Here is a 6,925-nt window from a genome sequence, read left to right on the forward strand (position 1 = left end):
TAAATGAGTATCACTGTGCGGAGATAACTTGGTGGGAGGGGAGGGTAGAGGTTAATAGCGCTTGTTAAATAATGTTAAATGAGATCAAACAAGACGTGCAGGATTCAGGAGGGCTCCTGGAGCTCCAGTTGTTTCCTTCAGGCTGCTTATGCAACCTCGCCTGCGCGGGCAGCGTCAGGGCCTGCCATTTTATTACATAAGGTAGCCTGAAAATATACAGATAGGCAGTCGTGAGTTCCATTAAGTGCTGCATTGGAATTTCTGTATCAGTTAGCATCCAGGAATTTTAAGAAATGACCAGAAGGACTTAGACATCGCTGAGTTCGGGACTGTTGCTGTTGTTTTAATAGCAATAGTTCTTACCTAAAAGCGAGTAAATAGCGTCAGTGTGAGCTGCATTTGAGGACATTGTGCTCTGACCGTTGCTTAAGTGAACAGCAGCAATACACAGTCTTTGGTTTAGCACAGCCATGGTAAAGCGCAAGCCAGGGCTTTAACATCTGCCTTTCAGATGATTAAGCAAATTGTCTGCTTTAGCAAACAGCAGTCAACGCAACATTATTGTTTTAACACTGCTTAAGTGCAGTGGCTAGCTGTAGAAAATTAATTTCCAACACATCCTCACATTCTCAGTTCAGAATGTTAAAGCTTGGTCTTTTGTACAGAGAGACAAAGCTGTAACTACAGTGACACCAGGTCAGGGAAGATGCCCACCTTGCCCCAGATGCTCTCCTTGACACCAAGCAGCAGCAAAGGCTCAGGAAGCCTGCCTGAGCAGGGCAGGCATGTAGCAATATTGCAGTCTCCCAGCAGAGACTTCTTCAGCCAGGCATTGTATCTTGGTATTCAATGCTTCTTGGTGGGATTGCTTCCGTGAACGTAATTGCTTTCTGAACCTACTTGAACCCAAGAAGATAAGGCTGTCTATCCTCGCCATGCCTGCACAGCTCAATAATAGGACACCAGGGAGTGAGCTTAAGCACTGTACCCTGCTTTTTGCAGCACTGCTGAAGTTCTAGCTCACATCCTGGCTGTGCTTTGGAGCACTTCAACTACCTTCTTCCAACTAGCTCTTTTCCACAGCAGGTGTGCTATAACGTGGCCAGCTGTGAGCAGTTAAGGTGCAAGCCACCAGGAACCCCTTGACCTTAGGAGCCTAGGGGGGCCAGACGCTGGCCCACTTCATTTTGCAGAGCAAATGCTGGGGGATCCGCTGGCTCAGTACCCCCTCTCAGCCATGGCCAGCCACGGTCCTGAGGGGTGAGCACAAGAACAAGGCAAAACAACGGTGATATTTCCTCAGGATACTCACCAAGCTTCCAAGAATTTGCAGCTCAAAACTTCCTAAGCCAGAAGCAGTGGTTTTGTGTTTAATAGCCCTTGATGGATTTCTCTTCCATGAACTCATCCAGTCACCTCATTAGCTGATGTAACCTCTCAGCATCCACATCCTGTGGTCAGGAGCTCGGCAGCCTGACCATACCATGTGAAGAGCCACCTTCTTTTGTTTCCATTCCCGCAGCTGCTTGCTTCACCCAACGCCCTTTGCTGCTGTCAATATGAAGTCATTCCCAGTTTGCCTTCTCCGTGCTTTCCTTAATTTTACAGACTTCTGTTGCATCACTTTATCAGCCTTGTCACTTCTCAGACAGGACCTGCTCTGTTCCTCTGATCACCTTTGCTGCCTCCCTCTGAATATCCTCCCATGCCATTAAACACCTTGGAGGTGAGGAGACCAACAACACACAACACTGAAGATGTGGGCACACCATAGCTTATACAGTGAAATAATGGGATTCTTTTTTTATTGTTTTCCATGTTTTTAAAAATAAACCCTAATGTTTTATTTGCTTCCCCCCCCCCCTTTTTTTTAGAAAAACTCACATCTGCACATTGCACTGATTTTTTTCTGAGTTGCCCATGGAAGCTTTTATCTAAGCTTCTGCATCCTCAGTGACCTGTAGCAATGAATTTCTATGATTATACATCTACTTTCTTCTATTAATTTTCAACCTAACATGCATATTACATTAATCCGACATGAAGATACTCAAAGAGAAAGGGTCGTTGAAATGTCCCAGAAGATGATGCTCTGTCATGCTAGCACTTCTTGCATGTCTTGAAATAATAGGTTTCATATCTGAACTTCCAAATTTTGATTCTGATGTCAAACGCACATACACATCCTTTTGATTTTTTTCCCATATCATCATTTCGCTTGGCTAGAAATCTTCTATTTTATGCATAGATCCCTAAGAACACTGGTAAAACAGCTGAAAAACACCTGTCACAATAAGGCCAGCAAAAGACCAGCTGTTTTAAACAGATTTGTGCCCAAGCAGGAGAAGATGAGAAAACCTCCCTGTTCCCACCATTTACATGGTCATTTTTGGAGTATCTTGGAGCTCTGGGCATGCTACCTGCTACACAAGCACAGGAGAATGAGATTGCATTGCCTCAGAGAGCTTGCAGGCAAAAGAGAGGACAAGGAACAGCAAGCAGGTAATGAGAGAGTACCAGGTAAAGCATATGGCAATACTATTTTCTAGTGACAGAAGTCCAAGCTCACTAGTGACCTAACTTGTGTGAGGTTGGTTTTTTTCCTGAAGCCACAGGTGAATTTTCAGACTGAAGCCAGATTAAAACTAGTGTTGGGGGTGCATAAGATTTTTCCTCCCAGACGTGGCAGCCAGCATGCAAGAAACACTGATCTTTGCTATGGTCTTTGGATAAAGGAAAAGAAACGTCTTCACCAAAGTGTAATTACACACAACGTTTTGGTTGGACTGAGTTGTGCTTCATGGTTTGCCTTCAGGGGGAAGAGACATAGGAAAAGAAGCATAAAAAACAGTACTTACTCCTCTATCCCCAAAATGTACATCGAATTTATTAGTACAAGGCCAAGAAAGCCGTACCCCAAAACCCCTCAATCTAATCTGCCAGCATCCCTGAGCCACTGCAAGACCAACGCAAGGAGCAGAGAGTGAACCACGTCTGCAGTTTCTCAGCTGCTTACTCAGAGCATGAGCCTACAGAACCACATCCCTTCTCACCCCCTTGCCTCTTCTGCCCTGCAGCTCTTCTATTTCTGAATTCAGCTGGCGATATACTTGGTATACATATCCTGTGTGGCCCATAGCAGGGTCAAAACAAAGAGTAATGGCTTTAAACCTTCCCTAAAATATGTGAAATGCCAAAAGCACCGCTACATAAACAAACCCACCACCATCTATGCATTCTGTTTAAATACTATTACATGGTGTTTTCTCTTCAAACTTCTGTAATCAGTCTCATACAGTCAGTCTACCAGTCAATGCTGATTTCTGACTGAATTGAATTAGCTAAAATACAAATATTTGCATGGCCTCAGCCTAGTTTTTCAAGAACAAGTTTTAATAAGATCAAGGATCAGCAGAAAGCCAAGCCAAATCTAAGAAAATTACTTTTTTATACAGATAATGATCCCTCTACAAAATCTGCAACTCATGTGCACCTGCCCTAAGATCCTGAAAGAAAAACTATAAACACAAATGGAAGTCACTTAAATTCAGCTTAGAAAGAAAGAAAAGCAACTAAATACACATAAAATACAGATTTGACTGTCATTTTCAACGGTATATTTGCCAATCATCAATTGTACAGTGATGTAAGTAACTCAAAACTTATGGCTGAACACAGGTAATGATTATTTAAATCATGACGCTTGCTGCACAAAACATCCTATCCTTAAAGAATACCAGAGCTACAAATCGAAACCATTGGTCGTTGATCTTAATTTTCCTACCTTAAATGAATGTATTAATGACACAGCATCAATTACATGATTACATACCATTTTTTTCCCATGAGGCTTCATTATTTTGATGTATTGTTAATATACTGAGCTATAAATTCTTCCTCCAGTTTAAAAATTTAAAATTTTTAGGGAAATTAGGGAAAACCCACCCCAGCCTACCAAATCAGTCACCAACTGGGTTGAGTCCTTTAGGCCCACAGTGTAAAAATCTAGCGTGAGACTTAAGTGGGGCATACAAAGTCAATGTCCTGCCCATGGCAAACCTGGTGCTAGAAGAAAGTGGGCAGACACCACGGTGGAGGTTTGAGACTGGCCCTGGTGCCAGGTCTTGCTCCCTGGGGTGCTGCCTGATGGTGGGGTACAGGATAAGGAGAGCAAACACATGGGCTTAGCGCAACTCCAGAGCCTGGGCTCCAACATGGCAATAGCTCCTCTCTAAGTCCAAGGTCCATGACTGGAGCAACAATAGTTGCTCCTCATGACAAGGAGACAGCAACAATTTCTGTGAGGGAACCAGGGGAGGGATGAAGAAGGGGAGGCAGGGACTGAAGAACACAGTAGGTGTTGCTGAGGAGGAAGATGAAAAAGCAGTAGTGCCATAACCTAATCACTGAAAGACTGGAAACCACTGCTTTTCCAGGCTCAGATCTCCTGTCCCTGTCCACCACAAGTCTCTCATCACCTTCTTCTGGCCACCATGCCTTCTCTTGGTCTGGGGTTTCCACCTCTACCTACAGTTGTTCCCAAGCTTTGTCATCTGCGACACCACCAAGTTCTTTGACTTAATTTGAGGTCCCTGCTCTTCACTTTTCCCATGCCTCCATCACCAATACTTCTCCATTCCAGTCCCACCATTCCTTGTTACCATGCATGCAAATTAAGCAGTTTCCTCCTTCTCCACCCTGTCTCTGCAGCAGCAGGCACACCCTGCCACTGGACATAGCTGAGACTGTCGTCAGTGCTCCCTCCTTATGGTGCCCACTGTAGCAGTAACATCTGGGAAGAATAACTGCAGGTGAAAGTCCACTCAGCCCTTCAGCCACCAGCTGGAGTGCTCTCATTCTTCCAAGGACGATGAGCAATTGTTCAGCTCCTAACAGCACTAGAGTGTCCAGCATTGCTCTGTGCTGAGAGCGTCTTCAGCGACTGAGTGCAGTGGCCAAGCCCTCAACATCCCTCCACCAAGAGTGCACAACCTGAGCATTGTGACAAAATGATAACCGAGACCAAATTCTGGAAGCTTTTCATAGGCTCAACATAAGGCACACCCCCATCACAAGATTGATCCCAAGCCAGGTATCTTTTTCCTGCTCCAAAACACGAAGCCACAAGAATTCAACAGTCTCAACGAAAGTGTTTCTCAACCCAGCCAAAAATGCAGACTCACAGAAAAAGAAAAATCAAGATCTCCTAATGCAGGTTGATGTATACCTAAACCATCTTTGTCAGATATGGGGCCAAAGAATACATTTCCCTCTAACCACATTCTCAGAAATAGCTGAACCATTTCATCCGAAATTTCCCAAAGAAAGTCTGTCTTCAGCAAACGCTCAACCTGGAAAATAACAGCTCAGGTTTAAGCTCAGCAAATGCATAAGCACCTGAAAAAAGAGCATTGTACCGGAAAGCACTAGATAATTTTAACTGTAGACAACATTGCTGCCTATGACAAAGTAACAAGTCCTTCAAGCGCTCCCAGGTGCTCTGGGCTAGAAAATTGGGCAATAATCTCAGTTCTGCAAAACACAGTCTGTGGGTTCAATCCCGCACACATGCAGGGCATCACCTTTATTCAGGAGGGAAAGCAATTTTAGGCAAGCCTGCTGTCTCCAGGCTTCAGAAGCAAAGCACAGAAGTGCTGCCAGCTTGGGGAATCACCCCGGTGTCAGATACCTGGTTCTGGAAAACTTTCATTTTCACACGTTTAGTGAGCCAGTGCACAGCTTGGCAATTACAAGTACTCCTGTTTCCAGGCCATCCCTGCAGAGCAACTCCCCGTGTCCGTACTCATCTACAGAAATGCATGCAGGATTGGGCCCTCCACCAGCTGACAGCTCTCAGAATCAGACGCGGATCAGCGGATGAGCTGGCTAGGTCTGGAAACTGTGAACACTAATTATTTAGTATCACCAACCAAACCAAGCCCACGGTGGGAAACGAACTCACATTTCACACTGGGGTAAGAGAGAGAGAATTTTCCACTTGAGGAGGTGGCCACTTGTTGAGCTGAACGCTCAGGTTAGCCGTGCCCGTCGGAGACAGCCCTACAGCCCTCCTGGAGATGTAGCACCGTGAAAAGATGCAAGTTCCTCTGCTGGCTGTAATGCTCATAACCGCTAATTATTTCTGAGTCACTTGAGTGAAAGTAAACTGCCATCCTGTAGACAGTTAAGGAGTACAGAGGAAAGTTTCTGGGTGAGCGTGCTTGTTAATTGACGAGCCAGGCTAGTGGCCGCAGAGGAAACCATCGCTGCACAACTCTGCGCAAGAACCCCGTGTTGCCACTCACCCGTGGATTTAACGTGTCCCTCCGTTCTGCGCCCTGCAGGGAAACACGCGGGAGCCCGACGCAGGGCTGCTGCGGCAGCGGGGCTCTCCCGGCACACGACACAGCCTCTGCTCCCACCGGCAGCCTTTGCCCATTCCAACAAAAAACCCACTGGTTTTACTGGAAGTTTTCCTTGACCAAGCGCTGCCCGGTCATGTCGCAGACCCTGTGTTCCAGCCTCACCTAAATGAAGCCCCAGTGCCAGGAGACTGCCAACCGTACCGCACCGAAATGAGATGGGCAGGGGGAGAGGTTGGGGGGCAACTTATTTTTACGAAGGGAGGGGCCAGCCCGGCCGGCCCCCGCCAGCCCGGCTCGGGACGGACACGCCGCACACGCACGGCGCGTTCCCCACGGAAACTTTCCCGTGGCATCGGCGATGCCACCCCGCTCCGCCCGGCACGTCCCCATCCCCGCGGTGCGTGGGACGGAGGGGACCTGACCCCGATGGCCGCCGCGGGGGGTCACGCGTGGGCGGGCGTCCCGCCTGGGTGCCGCGGCGGGCGCCCCCCCGTGCGGGTGTCGCGGATGGGCGCCCCGCGGGGCGGGGGAAGGGCCGGGGCCGCAGGGCCGCGCGTTAC

At 47.3% G+C, this 6,925-nt stretch overlaps 1 protein-coding gene across 2 annotated transcripts in view; it reads right to left on the reverse strand.

Annotated features, from left to right (window-relative positions):
* The window catches only part of NPAS2 (neuronal PAS domain protein 2), a 168,781-nt gene that overhangs the window by 99,239 nt on the left and 62,617 nt on the right, over positions 1–6,925 (reverse strand). The window lies entirely within an intron of this gene.

This window comes from Falco punctatus (assembly GCF_963210335.1).
Source record: "Falco punctatus genome assembly, chromosome: 2".
Classification (NCBI taxonomy): Eukaryota; Metazoa; Chordata; class Aves; order Falconiformes; family Falconidae; genus Falco; species Falco punctatus.